General features: G+C 43.6%; 1 protein-coding gene across 2 annotated transcripts in view; it reads right to left on the bottom strand.

Moving 5' to 3' along the window:
• Window positions 1–19,655, bottom strand: part of FANCC (FA complementation group C) — a 484,570-nt gene extending 464,915 nt beyond the window's left edge. For both annotated transcript variants that reach the window (XM_082267759.1, XM_082267760.1), the window contains exon 1: window positions 19,592–19,655. The gene's annotated coding sequence lies outside the window, so the exon portion shown is untranslated. The remainder of the gene's footprint in view (window positions 1–19,591) is intronic.
• Between the last annotated feature and the right edge of the window lie 450 nt (window positions 19,656–20,105).

Here is a 20,105-nt window from a genome sequence, read left to right as displayed (position 1 = left end):
GTACTCTTACCCCACGTTAAGCCTTTTATCAACTCATCAAGGAGTCTCCAAACAATCGCTCACCCAGAAAGGGGAGATCTTAGAAGCCTGGTCAGCCCTTAAGCCACACCATGTGGCATATGGCAATCCCTACCACTGACACTCAGGCAACCAGAGGGGCCGTGTCCCAAGAACGCATTACACAGAAAGGCCAGGGCCTGGGCCATCTGAGTTTGATCAAGGTCGGGGGAACTATCTCAGTGTTCAAGTTACCCCTAGGTACTTTAACCCATTCCGTTACCGTCTGTGAAACCAGAACGGACACAAAGATCGTTTTTAGTACAGAACCCGTCAAAACAAGGAAGTGGCGGGAAGGGGGTTCCACATGTCTGTCCACCGGGTCCTTGAAGGCCAGGGGAATCTTCCACGGGTACTACAGTAGACTTGGTAAAACAGGAAATAGGGTGGCACTGTCCAGCAGTTTGAGACCGAGTCAGCAAAGGGATAACGGCGTTTAAAGCACCACCAGCATGTGCTTAATGCGCCGCCATTGTTCATTCACAATATTGTAAAAGTCCTCAGGACAAGGAAACACTTGACCCAATTTATGGGCTTTGCGGGAGCCAAAAAAAACACCCACGTTCCTGACTGTGTGGGCTCATCAGTCAACTGTAAAGTTTCCTTCACTGAACAAATCAGTGCTTCCACCATAGTGAGTTCCCGCGCAGCGGCTGAGGACAGGTCCTCTTTGCCTGTGAGGACAGGGATCCCTCAGGGGGGGTTGACCCTGGCGACCATATCAGTCTCTGAGTCAGAAGACATAGAAGGCAGCGGCCATTTGTGGCTAGCAACTTGTTTCATGATAAGATCATCCTTTGATGCCAGACTTTCCAATGCTGCAGAAGGAGACACTATGGACTGCGAGCCGGACGTACTGGCAGTCACACTGGGGGGGATCTCATGGAGAATTTACCGCATGGGACTCCATTTTGCAATGTTACAAAAAAACATGCACTGTCCCTTTAAATTCGCGATCGTGGTCCGCACCGCCTGATCGCGCTGTACTCCGAGTTATCCTTTAAATAGTGGCAGGTAGCAGAGTGCACAGGGAATGCCCATAAATGACCCCCAATACTGTACCACCTCACAGAGGAACCAGCAACATCTGCAGCATGGAGAACTGAGCACAGGAAGCGATGTCACAGTAAGTGACATCAATCCACAAGAAGCTGAACTGCCTGTGTAGCATTAGGCTACAACAAAATGGTGCCAATACAACTGTATGGGAAGCCCAGGGAAAATGGCCACATCACCTCACACAAAGGGAGCCGATGCCCACACCTAAGATGGCGGTCGAACGCTGCCATGCGGTCAGGACCCAGATACAAAGCCACAGCAGGGATCTACCTAAAAAGACCCCACAGGATAAGGTACCGCTGTATACCCCCACCCCCCGGGCGCAAGGTGCCGAATATAGCGCCCTCATGCAGCAGCAGGGAGGGCAGGGCCGGAATCGTGATAGGCCAAGGGGATCTTTTTGGAAAACGGGGTCCTATTATCCCCAGAAGTGAGCCAACACCCCCCCCCCAGAGGCCACAAGGGACATGGGGGGCTCAGTTTACTTATTATACCATGGACCAGGTGGGTTCCGCTCCGGACAGAGCACCTCCCACCCTGAGTGGGGGTGCTGCCAGCCAAGGGGTACTCTGCAACTCAAGGCGTTCCAGGTCGATGCCTCCCAGGGAGACATCAACTTGCAGGCTTGTCCCCAACCATTGTAGCGAGGTCTAGTGTGGGACTATAACCTGCTCACGCCCATAGGCCAGGCTGGGAGAACTTCAGGATCTAGATTATCCAGTGCGAAACCTCAGCCGGCATTGCTTGTAGATCAGCAGGAGGATCCCCCTGAACACTAACTAGCAAAGTGAGTAAAGAAAAATAAAACAAAATATTCTTAAAAGAATAAAAAAAACTGAGACCGAAGTCCCAGCAGGAAACCTAGGTCCTACTCCTTCACTAGGCAGAAACAAACTGTTTTGCTGGAGCAGGGAGTGTGTGGTTATTAGGGATGCACCGAAATGAAATTCTTGGCCGAAGCCGAAGCCGAATAATAATGAAATGCTTGGCCGAAGGCCAAAGGCCGAATACCGAACGCAGTGTTTCGCATTTTTCTCTCTCGTCCTTTCACTCTCTCTCTTGTCCTCTCATGTCTCTCTCTCTCTTGTCCTCTCATGTCTCTCTCTCTCTCTTGTCCTCTCATGTCTCTCTTTCTCTCTCTTGTCCTCTCATGTCTCTCTCTCTCTCTTGTCCTCTCATCTCTCTCTCTCTCTCTCTCTTGTCCTCATGTCTCTCTCTCTCTTGTCCTCTCATGTCTCTCTCTCTCTCTCTTGTCCTCTCATGTCTCTCTCTCTCTCTCTCTTGTCCTCTCATGTCTCTCTCTCTCTTGTCCTCTCACTCTCTCTCTCTTGTCCTCTCTCTCTCTCTTGTCCTCTCTCTCTCTCTTGTCCTCTCTCTCTCTCTCTTGTCCTCTCTCTCTCTTGTCCTCTCATGTCTCTCTCTCTTGTCCTCTCATGTCTCTCTCTCTCTCTCTCTTGTCCTCTCACTCTCTCTCTCTTGTCCTCTCACTCTCTCTCTTGTCCTCTCATGTCTCTTTCTCTCTTGTCCTCGCTCTCTCTTGTCCTCTCACTCTCTCTCTTGTCCTCTCGTGTCTCTCTCTCTTGTCCTCTCGTGTCTCTCTCTCTTGTCCTCTCGTGTCTCTCTCTCTTGTCCTCTCGTGTCTCTCTCTCTTGTCCTCTCGTGTCTCTCTCTCTTGTCCTCTTGTGTCTCTCTCTCTTGTCCTCTCACTCTCTCTCTCTTGTCCTCTCACTCTCTCTCCCTTGTCCTCTCACTCTTGTCCTCTCATGTGTCTCTCTCTCTCTTGTCCTCTCATGTCTCTCTCTCTCTCTCTTGTCCTCTCACTCTCTCTCTCTCTCTCTCTTGTCCTCTCACTCTCTCTCTCTCTCTCTCTTGTCCTCTCTCTCTCTCTCTTGTCCTCTCACTCTCTCTCTCGTCCTCTCACTCTCTCTCTCGTCCTCTCACTCTCTCTCTCGTCCTCTCATGTCTCTCTCTCTCTCTCTCTTGTCCTCTCATGTCTCCCTCTCTCTCTCTCTTGTCCTCTCTCTCTCTCTTGTCCTCTCATGTCTCTCTCTCTCTCTCTTGTCCTCTCATGTCTCTCTCTCTCTCTCTTGTCCTCTCATGTCTCTCTCTCTCTCGTCCTCTCTCTCTCTTGTCCTCTCAATCTCTCTCTTGTCCTCTCGTGTCTCTCTCTCTTGTCCTCACGTGTCTCTGTCCTCTCATGTCTCTCCTTACCTCCCTCCCTCCCATCTGCAGAGTCGATGTTTGCTGTATGGCTCCTGTGCCCTGTCACAGACGGAGGCGGAGTACATTTGGTATCACTCCGCCTGTGACAGACCCCGGCGCTAAGCGGGTATACAGGAAGCTTCCTGTAGTGCCTCCGGCTATGATGCTCGGGGATGGCGGGTCGCCAGTCGGGGACCCGCAATCTGGGCTTACCGACCCACCATCCGCGTCATTAAAAACGTCATTGTTCGGCACAAATTTATTCGGCCTTTTTACTTATTCGGCCGAACACCGAAAGTGCTTTTTTTGCTATTTTCGGCCGAATAATGTTCGGTTGCCGAACATTCGGTGCATCCCTAGTGGTTATGCCTATAAGGACAGCCCTGCGGGTGTGGAGAATTGCTTTTTTTCGTGCCTAGTACTACTCCTGCAGGGGGCAGCATAACCCAATGGTCTAAGAAGTATGAGAGCTGCATCTGTCAATGGATGATAGAGAAACAGTGTTTTATCGTGCTGGAAGTGTCAGTTCTGGCCAGCAGTGCCTTGTGCTTTAAAGCACAGAGCACTGTTTACCTTTTTTAACTTTATTGAACTATCACAGTGTGACATTTCACCTATTTCTACACATAGAAATGCAAACGGAAATGGAGCTGAGGATAAGCTGCTGTGCAGGATGGGAAAATGCAGATATATTGCAGATTTCAGCACCGCAGCTCACCCGAAGGCTGTGTTTAAAAGAGATAGAATTGGATTTTTGTCTTACCGTAAAATCCTTTTCTCTGATGTTCATTGACGCACACAGCTCCAGATCTCCTTGAATATTAAGCTATGCTGCCCCCTATAGGAGTAGGACACTAGGCAAAAAAAAAAAACTTTACCACGCCTATGAGGCAGTCCCAGGGGGTATACTCCGACTTCCTGCTATAGACACTCTTTTGTTGCAAGCACTGTCAGAAGAATATATAACCCAACTTAACAGAGAGGTGAGTGCTGTGTTCGTCAATGAACATCAGAGAAAAGGATTTTACGGTAAGACAAAAATCCAATTTTCTCTTTCGTTCATTGACGGACACAGTTCCAGATCTTCTTGACCATTGGGATGTTCCAAAGCAGTGTCCAACATGAGGAGTAGGAAAAACACAGCAGAAAAAAACTCCCCAAAAGGCTAAACCTAGCTCACCCTCAAAGAGGACTAGTCCTCTCAAACAGCAGCCTGCAATACCTTGCAGCCAAAGGCAGCATCTGGAGAAGCCAACACATCCACTTTATAAAATGTTGTGAAAGTGTGCACAGACGACCAGGTGGCTGCCTTGCAAACCTGCACAACGGATGTCTGATTACGAAAGGCCCAAGAAGCAATAAGCACCCTAGTAGAATGTGCCTTAACAGGGAAAGGAGGATCCTGACCCTTAATAGAAATAGCCTGCACCACTGTCTGCCTGATCCATCTGGAAATGGTCACAGCAGACACAGCCAACACTTTACGAGGTCCATCCGTAAGGACAAATACTGAGTCTGATTTCCTAAACAACTCAGTCACCGCCAGATACACCCTGATTGCCCGAACCACATCCAAGAAATGTAAGGAAGGCAACACAATGTTTTTATTTAAATGGAAACCAGAAATGGTCTTAGGAAGGAATGGCTGACAGGGACGAAGTACTCCTTTGTCTCTGTGGACCACCAGATAAGGGGAACGACAAGACAACACAGCCAACTTCGACACCCTGCGACAGATCTGTAAAGAAGAGTGGACCAAAATACCTCCCAAAATGTTTCCAAATCTGGTCACCAACTACAAGAAACGTTTTACCTCTGTGCTTGCCAACAAAGGTTTCTCCACCAAGTACTAAGTCATGTTTTGCTTGGGGGATCAAATACTTATTTTACTCACTGAACTGCAACTCAATTTATAACATTTGTATTGTGTTTTTTCTGAAATTTTGGTTTATATTTTGTCTATCATTTAAAATACACCTATGATAAAAAATGAGACCCTTCATTTCTTTGTAAGTGGGAAAACATACAAAATCTGCAGGAGATCAAATACAGTAATTCCCCCCAACCCCCCCGTACATGTTAACCACTTGCCGACCGCTCACTGAGCTGGTACTGCGGCAAAGTGGCTCGTTATCATCCAGCGACATAGACCTACGTCGCTGGACAACGCCCCCTCTCAGAGACTTACTCCCGCTGTATTCAGACACAGCAGGAGTCGGGCCAGGGGAGGAGAGGCAGTGATCACCACCGCTCTTCCCCGATCATTTGGGATGGAGTGTGGAAATCTGCCCACTTGTGTAAACAAAGTGGGCGGATCTCCTATGTGACAGACAGTCACAGATTACAGGATTCAGCATAGCTGAACCTGCGATCTGTGTCTGTGTCACACAATCCCCTCCCCCCACACACGTCAGTAAGCATGAGGCATACATTTAACCCCTTGATCACCAATAAAGTTAACCCCTTCCCTGCCAGTGTCATTATTACAGTAACAGTGCATATTTAAAGCACTGATTACTATAGTAATGTCACTAGTACCCCCAAAAGTGTCAAAAATGTAAATTAGGGGTCCGATCTGTCCGCCGCAATGTCGCAGTCCCGCAAAAAAAAAAAAATCACAGATCGCCGCCATTACTAGTAAAAAAATAAACAAAGAAAAATAAGACAAATCTTTCCCTTAGTTAGTAAACGCGATAACTTTGAACAAACCAATCAAAATACGCTTATTGTGATTTTTTTTACCACAAATGTGTAGCAGAAAACAAATTGGCCTAAAATGTTAAAAAAATTTTGATTTTTAAATTTTTTTGAGGAATGTAATATATATCAGAATGTAAAAAATATATTTTTTTTTTTCAAAAGTGTCGCTCTTTTTTTCAAAAATTAAAAAATCGCACAGGTGATCAAATACCACCTAAAGAAAGCTCTATTGGTGGGGAAAAAAAGGACATAAATTTAATTTGAGTACAGCGTCGCATGACCGCGCAATTGTCCGTTAAAGAAACGCAGTGCCGAATCGCAAATTATAGCCTGGTCAGGAATGGGGTAAAATTTTCCGGTCTTAAAGCAGTTAAAAATACGCTCATTGAGGATTTTTTTGTCAAAGACATGTAGCTAAATACATTTTGGCCTAAATATATGACAAAAATTGAATATATTTGATATTTTTTAACTGTCAAAGTAGAAAATGTAAATTTTTTCGCAAAATATTTGCTATTTTTTATTAATATCGCAAAAAGTGAAAAGTGCAGAGGTGATCAAATACCACCAAAAGGAAGCTCTGTTTGTGGGAAAAAAGGACGTAAATTTAGTTTGGGTACAGGGTTGCATGACCGCACAATTGTCAGTTAAATTCACGCAGTGCCAAGTTGCAAAAAGTGGCCTGGACGTAGAGCAGGAAAATCCTCCGGTGGTAAAGTGGTTAAACCTGCTTTTTGTTTAAATTTAGAGTTTAAAAATAGAAGATATTTCCTTAACCACTTGCTGACCGCCAATAGTACTTTTATTGCGGGCAAGTGGCACAGGCAGGCTGAATAACGTACATGTACGTGATCCAGCCTGTTCCGGGTTAGGGACACAGCAGATTGTGGATCCCGGAAATGTCACCCTTTCATAACAGTATGAAAGATTGCTGTTACAAACATCATCATTGTAACAGCAATCAAAGTGTAAAAAAAAAAAAAAATCCCTGATCACCCCCGAGAGTAGCACACAGTTATTATGGTGACAGTAAACTACTCTAACGAAAGTATGTTAAAAAAAAAAAATATATGTTTACCAAATTGAACAAAAAATGAAATTTTTTAACATACTGTCACCAGTCAATGTCCCCGATAGGGATTCGACCGATTATCAGCAAGGCCAATATATCAAGGGTTGATATGCACTTTCCCCAATATATCGGAATCAGCGCCGGAGGTTACCGATATTGACGATATTGTTGTGACGTCATTGCGTATGTTGCACCACGCGCCTCCGCGTACTAGGAGAGCTTCTTCCTTCTTAGGCTGCCTCGTCTGGAGTCAGGGAGTCTCGGGACAGTGAGTGTAAAGTGCAGTGTACAGTGCAAACAGTGTGTTTAACACAGCTGCCATACATACACCCACCCACAGCTACCCGGTGCCAGCCAGCTACCCTCCCACCCACAGGCCTGTACCAGCCAGCCAGCCACAGGCCCTGCCTGTAACAGCTAGACAGCCACAGGCCCTGGGCCTGTAGCAGCCACCCACTCACCACACAGGGTGCCAGCCAGCTACCCACCAAAGGGTGCCAGCCAGCCACCCATCCACCACAGGGTGCGGGCCAGCCACCCACCGCAGGGTGCCAGCCAGCCACCCACCACAGGGTGCCAGCCAGCCACCTACCAAAGGGTGCCAGCCCCTCATCACCACAGGGTGCCAGACAGCCAGTTTTTTTAAGCCTATATTCAATTTCAGTAGTGTCTTTCAAATTTCAATGGAGATGGATGCAGATAGAAAAATTAAAAGTGTGGTCTGGGACTATTTCTCATCTCCATCTCCAGGAAAAGCAGCAACACTGTGCAACACATGCACAAAGAATGTAAGCATGGGATCAATAACAGCAAAAATCAAAAATACATCAAATCTTTTGGCCCATCTAAGAGTTCATCATGTTGAATTATATCATGCAGCACAGAAAAACAAAATGAATCACAAGGTGAAACATCACTATCCCAGGCAAAAATAACATATGTTTCAGAACAAAAAAACAGGTGGCTAAAATCGGATGGAAGATCCCAACTGCTGGAGTAATCACAGAGATGATCGTCACTGATAACCAGTCATTTACAATGGTGTCTGACTCTGGATTTAAGCGGTTGATGTCCATAGTCGAGCCCAGGTACACACTGAAGAGTGACAAGTATTAGTGAACCGAAATGCTGGGAAAGATTCACGAAAAGGTCTTGAGAAGGTAAAGGCTATGCTGAAACCAGAGAATGCTGGCAACTCGCTCTCATTCACGACTGACTGCTGGTCAGGACAAACAGAATCACTAGTCTTACATGCCACTTCATTGACAGCGGATGGACAAGAAGGCATTTGGTGTTTAATACAAAAGTGATTCAAGGATCCCACACTGGGGAGTACATTAAAGAAAGGTTTCTTGGCATGCTAGAAGAATGGGGAATCACCAAAGACCGAGTGATGCTTTTGCTTTGAGACAGCAGAGTGAACATGGTGAAAGGAATGAGACTTGCTGAAGTGTCAGACCTCGGTTGCATGGCATACACCCTCCAACTTGTGGTAAATGATGGTCTGTCAAACCAGAGAGCTTTGCTCGACATAATTAGCATGCTGAAGGGGTGTGCAGGCTATTTCCACCATTCAATCCTTGCCAAGAAGCGACTGAGGTGCATTCAGGAACACCTTGGCCTACCCAAAAACAACTTGATTAACGCTGTTCCAACACGATGGAACTGAAAACTTCACATGCTGCAAAGAATGCTGGAGTAGAAGCGAGCTCTTACCATATATTCAGGTGAATTTGGAGGATATTCTTGTCCTACTGCTGATCAATGGGTCATTGTAGCCAATGTCATTGAGACCCTCCTCCCCATAGAGGAAGTGACACTAGAGGTGAGTCATTATGACTCATCTGTGTCATCTGTCATCCCATGTGTGATGCTTCTTCAAGAGAATGAAGGACCCAACACACATGGCACTAAAACATGTAGGCAGGCCACGAGGGACAGCCTCGCCAAACCTTTTGAGAAGCATGATGAGAATAAAAATATTGTGCTTGCATGTATTTTGGATCCTCGATACAAGAACCATCTTTTCTCTTCTGATGATGTATTGGCCAAAGCAAAAACAATGGCTGACAGAAGATATTCAACAGGAGGTGCAGGAGGTTCCTGCCGAAAAGAAAAGTCAAGAAGAGCAGGTTTCTAATGTAGAAGAGCAGGATGCTTCAAAAATGAGAAAAATGTCCAAAAAGACAATGGACAGAAGAGAAGCTTCATCGTGGTCGAATAGATGCCATGTTCAGTGTTTTACTGCGGAGGATTCTTCTGAATCTGCAATAATGAGCCTGGATAATGAACTTCATCTCTATTTGAAGGAACCAGTAATTGACAGAAGAAGTGGTGATCCTCTTTAGTGGTGGAAAGAAAATGAGGCAAGCTACAAAAGACTTGCTTCTCATGCTAGAAGATACCTTTCTGCTCCTCCTTCCTCGGTACCAAGTGAGCGTGTTTTTAGTGTTTAGTGAAGTGGCAGCAATTTATGAAAAAAACAGAAGCCGTGTTACTGGTGAAATGTTATGTTTTCTGCACTATAATATTGTTCTACTTAACTGGGAGTATTGAAAGTGTAGTAGTATAGTACTAGTGTCCACTCCACTCCAATCCATTCCACTGTCTAGCTTTTGTCTAGCTCTTTTTCTAGCAGTTTTTCACTGACTGCGCTGCGCTGCAGTCAGTGCAAAACTGATAGAAAAAAAGCTAGACAGTGGATTGGAGTCAGTGGACTACTGCTGCAGTAGTGTGCCACTCACTGCTGCAAACATTTTAGGTCACTGAAGGAGTGATTTAAAATTAATGCAGTGAGTGAGTACTATTGCAGCAGTAATCCACTGACTCCCCACTGTCTATCTTTTTTTCTAGTTTTGCACTGACTGCAGTTAGTGATTTAAAATCATTGCAGTGAGTGCACTACTGCAGCAGTAGTCCACTGACTTCTCCAATCCACTGTCTAGCTGTTTGTTGTTGTCTAGCTTTTTTTCTAGCAGTTTAATTTGCCCTGACTGCAGTAGTGATTTAAAATCATTGCAGTGAGCGCACTACTGCAGCGGTAGTCCACTGACTCCAATCCACTATCTAGCTGTTGTCTAGCAGTGAGTGAGTGCACTACTGCAGCAGTTTATGCATCATTCACAATCAGATGATGTGAAACTGATGTCCCTGCAAGTGCGGTTTTCCTATCAGTTTTCATGCAGTTAAGGTGTGAAGAACAAGCCCTTATTGTTAAAAATGTTAATAAACATTAACATGTTCAGTAACAGATTTGTGTCAAAAATTGTATTTATTTTGCAAAACTTTAAATGTTCAAAATATCGGCCCATATCAGCCGATACCGATATGCAATGGCCAAAATATCGGCAACGAAAAACCGATATCGGTCGATCCCTAGTCTCTGATCCCCACCACGCCAATCATTTAGTGACACTGTATTGTACTGGTGACAATTGTGGGAGATTAGCTCGGTGGCGGGTATGGATGACCCCTTGGGGGGGTGCGTTTACACAGGGAGATAGCCGAGAAGTGGTTGCAAACAACAGTTTGGTTTATTCTTGCAATTTACTTCACACAAGTGCAAGCCTCAAAAACATCAAAATAAAAATAAAATACAAAATAAATCCTTGCCACTGTGGGCGGCTACCTTCTCACATACAGGAACCTACCTACGGAGTCTGTCTCCAAACTACTGTTGGGCAAACTTTGCTGATCCTACAGCAGACACTCAATAGTCCATGTTTTTTCTTCACACAACAAATGTCCATTGATCATGTCCCTTTTCCTCTTCACATTGAACATGTCCCTTTGGTTTTCTCTTCACATAGAACACATTCCTTTGTTTGTCTCTTCACATAGCAAACAGTGCATTTATTTCTTTCCACATAGAAATAGTCCAAGACCTCACCTTGAGTAGTCTTCAGTCTTAATTAATTTCCCCTTCACACAGGAAATGTCCACTGGTTTCTTTTCACATAGAAACGATCCAAGACCTCACCTTGAGTAGTCTTCACACTTGTTACCCTCCTCAGCGCACATCGCTTCAGGATGTCTTCCCCATGCTCACACAGCTTCAGGGGGCATCCCTTCTCCCATGCCCACACGGCGTCGGGAGGCACACATCTGACTGTCCTCCTCTCCCCAGCATCACACAGCGTCAGGAGGCAGCTATCCTTAGACTTCCTTTGGACAAATTATAGAGGCCTTAACTTCCTCATTCTGAACAGCTAAAGACCTTTCAACTTCTTTAAGCCAGTTCTGGCTACCTTTGCAGTCCACACCCTATAGTAATTGGTGAATTTTCTAAACCAGGTGGAAATGTATCTCCTGTCTGTGACTACATCCAAAGATTTACCTGACTTCCTGTCACACAATATGTAAAAAAAATAATTGTGAAAATGAAAAGAAAAAAAAAACTGAATTTTATTCAATTTCTTCATTTACAAAAAAAAAAAAAAAATTGTGACAAAAAATTGCCACTTTAAAAAAACTTGCCATGCCTCTTACTAAATACATCAGACTGTCTACAATACTTTCCAAAAGGGTTTTTTTTTTTACTGTCCTGGCATTTTAAGGGCCTGAAGAAATTAGATAGGTTGTCACTACAGCAGGGTTGATCGATTTTCAAATATATATCCCATAGTTTGTAGACACTATAATTTTCACACAAACCAAATAATATACACTTAACATTTTATTTTTATCAAAGACATGTAGCAGAATACATTTTGGCCTAAATTTATGAAGACATTTGATTTTATTGAATATGTTTTATAACAGAAAGTAGAAAATATCGGGGTTTATTTTTTTAAAATTTTCGTCCTTTTTTCGCTTATATCTCAAAAAAGAATAAAAAATCCAGTGTGATGAAATTCCACCAAAAGAAAGCTCTATTTGTATAAAAAAAAAAAATTATGAAAATGTAATATGCGTTTAGGTTTATAAGGAAAGCTGAAGTGGTTACAACCTCAGACATCTAGGTTCTGATGTTTTCATTGCTATTGACATGTGTGGTGTTGCTATGTCAAGATCAAAAGAGCTCTCAAAAACACCTCAGAAAAGAAGGTTGTAGATGCCTGTGAGTCATACAAGGAAGTCAAACGGATCACCAAATTATTTGAAATCAAACATTCCACTGCAGTGAAAATATTTTTAAATTGGCGTAAATTTCAAATGACTACTAATTTGTCAAGGACTGGCTTGCCCAGCAAATACCAAGAGCTGGTCATTACATGCAAAAAGAACTGTCCAAGAACTCTAGAATGTTATCATGGGATATCTCTTGCAACAGTTGGGGTCAATGTGCATACATCTACAATCAGAAAGACATTGCACCAATTCAACCTGCTGGAGAGTGTTAGCAAAATGCCCTTGCTGTTCAAAAAGAAAATTAAGGCAAAGCTACAGCTTGTCATTAAAAATACAGACAAAGACCAGGTTTTCTGGAACAATGTACTGAAGACACTCAAAGATAATAAAATATAGAGTTGTTTGGGCAGAGTAACAATGGACATGTTTGCCACAAACCAAAGAACCTAGTAACAACTGTGAAGCATGGTGGTGGATATGTTATGGTTTAAGGATGCTTTGCTTCAGCCTAGCCTGGGCAATTGACTCAATGAGTCAATTCTGCATGATATCAAAATGTGCTTGATGCAAACTGCACAAACCTGTTTGATGTTCATTCAAGAAATGCTTTTCTTATAAACCCCTATGTATATCAACTTTATCTGTAAGAACTGTTTAAGCACATGCCGACCAGGCTTTTTTAGGCACCTTTTTTTTACAAAAAAAGGAAAATAAAGTGCTGCGCTACATTTAGTGATATCACTAAATGTAGCACGGCACTTTCTATTTTTTTTTTTTTTTTTTGATTGAACAATGTTTTGTCACACTGTAGTGTCTGCAGCTGTTCAGTTTAAAGGTTAATAGCGCAGTATATTAATAGAGATTATTATCTTTTGTTTAAAAGTTTGAATCAGTATTTTTTGCTAGAAAATTACTTATAACCCCCAAACATTATATATTTTCTTTAGCAGAGACCATAAAGAATAAAATGGCAATAGTTGCAATTTTTTATGTCACACTGTATTTGCGCAGCGGTTTTGAAATGCAGTTTTTTTTGGGGAAAAACCCAGTTTAATTTTAAAAAAAACACAATATTTACCCAAATTTTTTTGTATAATGTGAAAGATGATGTTACGCTGAGTAGATACCCAACATGTCTCGCTTTAAATTGCACACGCACCTGGATTGGCAACAAACTACGGTACTTAAAAATCTCCATAGGCAATGCTTTAAACTCAGTTACAGGTTAACTGTTTGGAGTTACAGAGGAGATCTTTAGCTAAAAAAAAAAACGTTGCTTGGGTCCTCCAAGGCCATAGAGGCGATTGTAGAGTATCTACTCTTTGATCCCCTGTGGGAGCAGCTGGTCGTACCATCGGATCATTTCTCAGGCGAACCAGCGGAAACGGTTTAAGCGGCTTATGAGCTGCTCTGGAATGGTTTCATGAGAAAGCCGGCCACCAGCTAAAAAAAACAATACCAGGGTTTTGGCTGATATCTTCAGCCATAATCCCAGTAAACCACTTGCAAACTGCAACATATACAGTGCATTGCGAAAGTATTCGGCCCCCTTGAACTTTTCAATCTTTTGCCACATTTCCGGCTTAAAACATGGATATAAAACTGTAATTTTTTGCATTGTTGCCAAAAAGTTTGATTTTGGTTTCATCTGACCAGAGCACCTTCTTCCACATGTTTGGTGTGTCTCCCAGGTGGCCTGTGGTAAACTTTAAAGGACACTGTCACGGGCCCTACTCCCCCCCCCCCCCCTTCTTTTCCTCTCTTCTGCACCCCCAGTACTTTGCTATCTTCCCCAGCATGGGATTCTTCTCTCCCCCCTGGCTGCTCACTCCTTTGCCTGCCCCCCCCCCCCCCCACTGTGCTGTCCCTCTCCCCTCCCCAGCAAGGTGCCTGAATGTCTGCTTCTCCGCCTTCATGCTCACTGTGGACAATGAACACATTCCTTGTGTGGGCTCGAGTAGAGGGGGGCGGGGCTGGTTGCTGGGGCAACTGGACGCCAGGCTGGGAGTTGCCTGGCCCACCTGCTGGGACACAAGTCCTAAGATATTTAGCTGAGTGAGAGTCTCTCCTGTGTGTTGTTCATCTTTGCTGTTTTGGAAGACTGTGTGTCCCTGAGCTGCGGCCAGAGAACACAGAATCTCCTATTGGTTCCTGTGGGCCTCTTCAATCCTACAGCCAACCTGGAGTTTGGAATTACCTTGTCCTTTCCTACAATCTGGAGTGTGGATTAACCCTGGACCTTCCTGCTGGTGAGTGGATTAACCCTGGGCCTATCAAAACTCTGCCTGGACTTTGTCACTTCATTGTTTGCCCTGATCCGTGTAGGCCCAATCGCTTGCTGGCCAGGACTTTGCCCGTTCTATCAGGAGCCCCCTGTTACGGACTACCCCTGTTATCTGGAACTCTGTCCTACCCACGTTGGGTCTGACCCTGGGTACCTTTGTTTGGCCCCTTTCTTTGTGAACATACCCGCTACCGTTCAATAAAAGGCTTTGTTGGCACTCCTGCTCTCCATGTGCGTTCTGTCCCACTTACACTTCCGTCACAGACACTTTTTATGGATATCTTCAAGAAATGGCTTTCTTCTTGCCACTCTTCCATAAAGGCCAGATTTGTGCAGTATACGACTGATTGTTGTCCTATGGACAGAGTCTCCCGCCTCAGCTGTAGATCTCTGCAGTTCATCCAGAGTGATCATGGGCCTCTTGGCTGCATCTCTGATCAGTCTTCTCCTTGTATGAACTGAAAGTTTAGAGGGACGGCCAAGTCTTCCTAGATTTGCAGTGGTCTGATACTCCTTCCATTTCAATATTAGTGCTTGCACAGTGCTCCTTGGGATGTTTAAAGCTTGGGAAATCTTTTTGTATCCATATCCGGCTTTAAACTTCTCTACAACAGTATCTCGGACCTGCCTGGTGTGTTCCTTGTTCTTCATGATGCTCTCTGCGCTTTAAACGGACCTCTGAGACTATCACAGTGCAGGTGCATTTATATGGACACTTGATTACACACAGGTGGATTCTATTTATCATCATTAGTCATTTAGGTCAACATTGGATCATTCAGAGATCCTCACTGAACTTCTGGAGAGAGTTTGCTGCACTTAAAGTAGAAAGGGGCTGAATAATTTTGCACGCCCAATTTTTCAGTTTTTTATTTGTTAAAAAAGTTTGAAATATCCAATAAATTTCATGATTGTGTCCCACTTGTTGATTCTTCACAAAAAATTACAGTTTTATATCTTTATGTTTAAAGCCTGAAATGTGGCAAAAGGTTGCAAAGTTCAAGGGGGCCAAATACTTTCGCAAAGCACTGTTAGTGACATCACGTCCGGGTACTGTCTGGCACCAGATAAAAAAAAATGACAGCATTTAAAACAGCCAAACTTGGCGTTTTGAATGCTGCTAAGTGCAGATGAGGGGTTTGGGGTATTTTAGACCCCCAGATCCCTCCACAAAAGTACCTGTCAAAAAAAAAAAGAAAAATTGAAAAAAAATTTTTTTTTAAATGTACAAAAATATCGGTCGATACCGATATGCATTGGCCAAAATATCGGTATTGGTCGATCACTAATATATATATATTTTTTTTTTTCCAGTTTTCCTCTGATTAAAAAAAAAAAAAAGCCCAGGAGATAGTGATTACCATTTACCAATGAGCCCTCATTTACATCAGGCGATTTGACATGTCAAATCGCTGCCTATTGCCGGCAACTGCACCGTCCGAATCGGTGTAAACTTTGCGGTGCTGCACCGATTCCCAATAGTACTTTCCGCACTACTTTTAGCGACTTTCAGGGAGATTTCAATAGACATCTGTGCATGAACGCACACAGAAGTCTCCCAAATCGCCCCTGAGTTGGCACTGAAATGCCGGTTTGAAATCGTGCGCGTTCAGCTGAACTCGCACAATTTCAAACATGCGTTCAGTGTGAACCTAGCATGAATGAAAGTCTGATTTGTCCAAACAAATATTTGGTATAATCCACCTGGAAACACTAAGTAGTTGTGATGATTTGCACAGTTTTACTAACACGTGTCAAAGTTGCAAAACCTTCTTCAAGTGTGAGGATTTGTTTTACCTGTGTCATGAAGGGGTTAACTGAAAAAAAAAAAAAAAAAAAAAAAAAAAAAAAAGTGTTTTCATTTTCTTTCCACATTTTCCAAAAACTTGTGGAAAAAAAGGACATGTTCAAAAGACACATTATGCCTCCTAGAATATACGCCGGGGTGTTTCCTCTCTAAAATTGGGTAATTTTGTGGGCATTTCCATTGTCCTGGTGCTCAAGGGCCTTCAAAAATGTGATAGGTCGTCAGGAATTTAGATGTGTAATTTATGTCCCTAGGACATCTGAAGGTGCTCCTTGCATGTTGGGCCTCTGTATGTGGCCAGGCTGTAAAAGAGTCTCACAGGTGGTATTGCTATACTTAGGAGAAGTAGCATAATGTGTTTTGGTGTGTAGTTGCAAAAAAAAAAAAAAAAAAACCCAAGAGATATTGATTACTATTTACCAACAAATAAAAGCCCAACTTGTCCTAACAAAAATGTGGTATAATCCACCTAGATACACTAAGTACTTGTGATGATCTGCAGTTTTACTAAAATGTCAAAGTTGCAAAACCTTGTTCAAGCGTTAGGATTTGTTTTACCTTTGTCATGAAGGGGTTAACTATCGATTGGAATCGACTTTCCAGTGTGTGGCATATTGATTGTATAGACTTTTCAGTATAGATCAATTATTCCTATTGGAAAAGATTGATAAGAAGAGAAATCAATCATTTATTGGAACATGTATAGCCACTAAAGATGGATACACACTATACAACTTTTGTTGTTAAATTTCCTTTAACTATGTAGTACAAGGGCCACCTGATTTGATTGCATACAAATTGAAAGTGTTTAGGTTTGACCTCATCTTATATGGTTTTGGTAAATCTAAAGGAAAAAATCTAAAGGAGATTGAATAATGTGTATCCAGCTTAAGGCTCACCACTAAACTCGGAGCATACAATCAACCTTAGTAGGAATGAAAAAAATTGGCAGAACCCCATCACAATATACAAAATATAAAACCAGTGAAACAGGACAAGTGAAAAAGAACTGGAACAAAGGACACTTGCTCCTGGTGGGGAGACAGGGATGATCCTATATCCCTCCCACTTCATTACCATGAGGTGACCCCGTTCCAGTGACAGAAAGTTGATACAGCCAATGGGTTGAAGCATTTTGCAGACCTTGGCTTTATCAAGACCAGGCTGTAGATCAGTCTTTGTTTAAATTGGTCATTTGAGAGCACGTGCATGGGGCAAATTTTAAAGACCCACCAGGGGAGCCATTGTCATCATGGATATCAACCAGATAATTTCCTGAATAACATATTTTTTACAACCGCCACCCTGAATTTTCTGTGTTCAACAAGAAGGGGGGGGGGCTGTTAAACGGGTGTGTATGAGGTCGATAAAATATATTGCAATCGAGGGACCACCTTTATTGGGTTAAACCTGCCATAGGCGCTCATCTATGAGCATCCCATCCAAAGGGATACAGAGATGCAACCAAAGAAATATATATCTCCTGTGCTGATACACCCTCTTTCAGGAAAAATGTATCATCCATGCATGTCCTGTGTGCATCGCCTATATTGACCCCACTACACATGTCCTGTTTCACTGGTTTTATATTTTGTATATTGCGATGTTCTTGTCATATGTTGATTGTGGAAATATCTTCTATATATCGATATATGTGTTTTGTCCTTTTTTAAAAATAAGTATTGAAATTACACATTTTTTTACTATTTGGTCTCTTGGTCATGCCAGTAAAGTCTGCCTTACTAAAGGCAGAGCTGGGGTTCTGCCAATTTTTTGCATACAATTAACTGGATGTAGCATTTTATAAAGAACTATTTTAAGAGCCGGTTCACACTGGGGCGACTTGTCAGGCGACTTGGCCATAGATTAGCACAGGACCTGTTCTAATAGGATCGACACAAGTCGCTCCGACTTAGAAAAAGGGTCCTGTACTACTTTGGGGGGACCTGGAGCGACCTGCATTGACTTCAATGATATGAAGTCCATGCATGTCGCTCTGAGGTCGCGGTGCGCGCTGTGCACCGCGACTTCACAGGTCGCCCCGGCAAGTCGGATCGCCTCAGTGTGAACCGGCTCTTAATCTAAAGGCCCGTACACACGATAAGAAAGTCTGAAGGGAAAATTCGTCCGACGACCGATCTGCCGATTTTCGGATTGTTAGTATGGTGCTTTCGACAGCCAACTCCGCCTTTTCGGCTGACAAAATCCTGATGTGCAGGCTATAAAATTTTTGTTGTCCGTAAAACAACATCCGATTTTCATCTCATTAGTACAGATTTTGACGGAAAAAAATCTTAAGAGCAAGACTAGGCATGCTCAGAGAGGAAAGAATACATACAAAACAATCCAACACATGACATCACTTCTGAAGTAGAATTCTGTAGTACGGGAAAATTCGTATGAAAATAACCTCTTCACTTTCCACATCAGACTAGCATGCCACAAAAAACGAACAACATATCTTTCGATAATCTGATCATGTGTACGGGGCTTTAGTAGGAATGGGCTCGGCCAGGAAGACGACACTGCACAGGCTAATCACAGGTAGTGAGACAATTTCCCGATCCGCAGCTGAACAGATCGGGAAATGCCTTATTAGCTGTGTGCAGTGTCGGCTTCCTGGTGGGATCCCCAAAACACCCGAGCCCTGAGATCTAACAAATGGCTCCTTTCACACTTGTGCAACCCCAAGTCGCAGGACATGTGAAATTCAATGTATTTCTACGAGAGCCGTGTCTGACAGGAGTCTATGACAGCCGTGTCTGACACTACAGGAGCCGCGGTGACTTCAGAAAAGGTTCCTGCACCACTTTGTTCCAGAGAATGTAAAGTCGGATCAAAATCGCACGACTTTGTCATCGCACAAGTGTGAAAGGAGATTTACAGAAGGACCCACCTATTTCCAATCAGGCAGGCCTAATGAAAGTTGTACAGATAGTAATGTGTGCTGTGAGAGCCACAGCACAAAATACACTCAATTCTGATTTTTATTTTACCATACAAACACATTTTACTGCTGCCATTCCAATAACATGAAACAATCCAAAATCTGATTAATTTAGTGTAACATGCACAAAACCTATTGTACATAGACATTGGTGACCGTATTCTACCTAGTATGACTGACAACACTCGGGCTGGCACTGAAGACTAAAGGCGGCTGTTATGTGTTTCCTGGAATGCATTCATCCAAAACAAACCGAGCATACAGGCTACGGACAACAAAGGACGCCTGGAAAAAGGCTCCCTGTGTACGGACGCGGAGCAGCATCCACCTGACTGACCCACGAGTGGGCTCTACGCCTACACCCACACACACCAAAACTCCACAGATACATACACTGCCATGTGCCGCCGAGCACCCGGAACATCCAATAGCCGCAGCTGATAGGGCGCAGAGCGGAAAGGGGCGGGGTTTGGACGGGAAGGTCTGTGTGAATTTGGCGCCAAGTGAGAGAAATTGTGTTGCTTTGATTGAAAAAAATGTGCGTAAGCTTGTGCTGTTTTCCTTGTCCTCTATAATGGGCGATACTACTTCGTACGAGGCTCAGGAAACAGCCGGTGTGTGAAGTGCATGGCTGCTGTAGTCCAGCGTGAGGCTATGTGTACTTTTCTTTTATATATTCGAATTCACAATGAAAGCAGTGGCATAGTAAACGTAATGCAGCAGCATCCCAACGTATGCAAAGCAATTGAGTGTTGTGTTGGTTGTGAAAAATAAATCTTTTTTTTTCCAGTTGCTGTCCGAGGCACACACGGAGGTACTAAAACTGGCACACGGGTTACTAAAACTGGCACACAGGGGTTACTAAAACTGGCACAAGGGGTTACTAAAACTGGCACACAGGGGGTTA

Source organism: Pelophylax lessonae, assembly GCF_965119305.1.
Source record: "Pelophylax lessonae genome assembly, chromosome: 1".
Classification (NCBI taxonomy): domain Eukaryota; kingdom Metazoa; phylum Chordata; class Amphibia; order Anura; family Ranidae; genus Pelophylax; species Pelophylax lessonae.
Note: the sequence above shows the minus strand (reverse complement) of the source record. Positions and strands in the feature narration are given on the sequence as shown.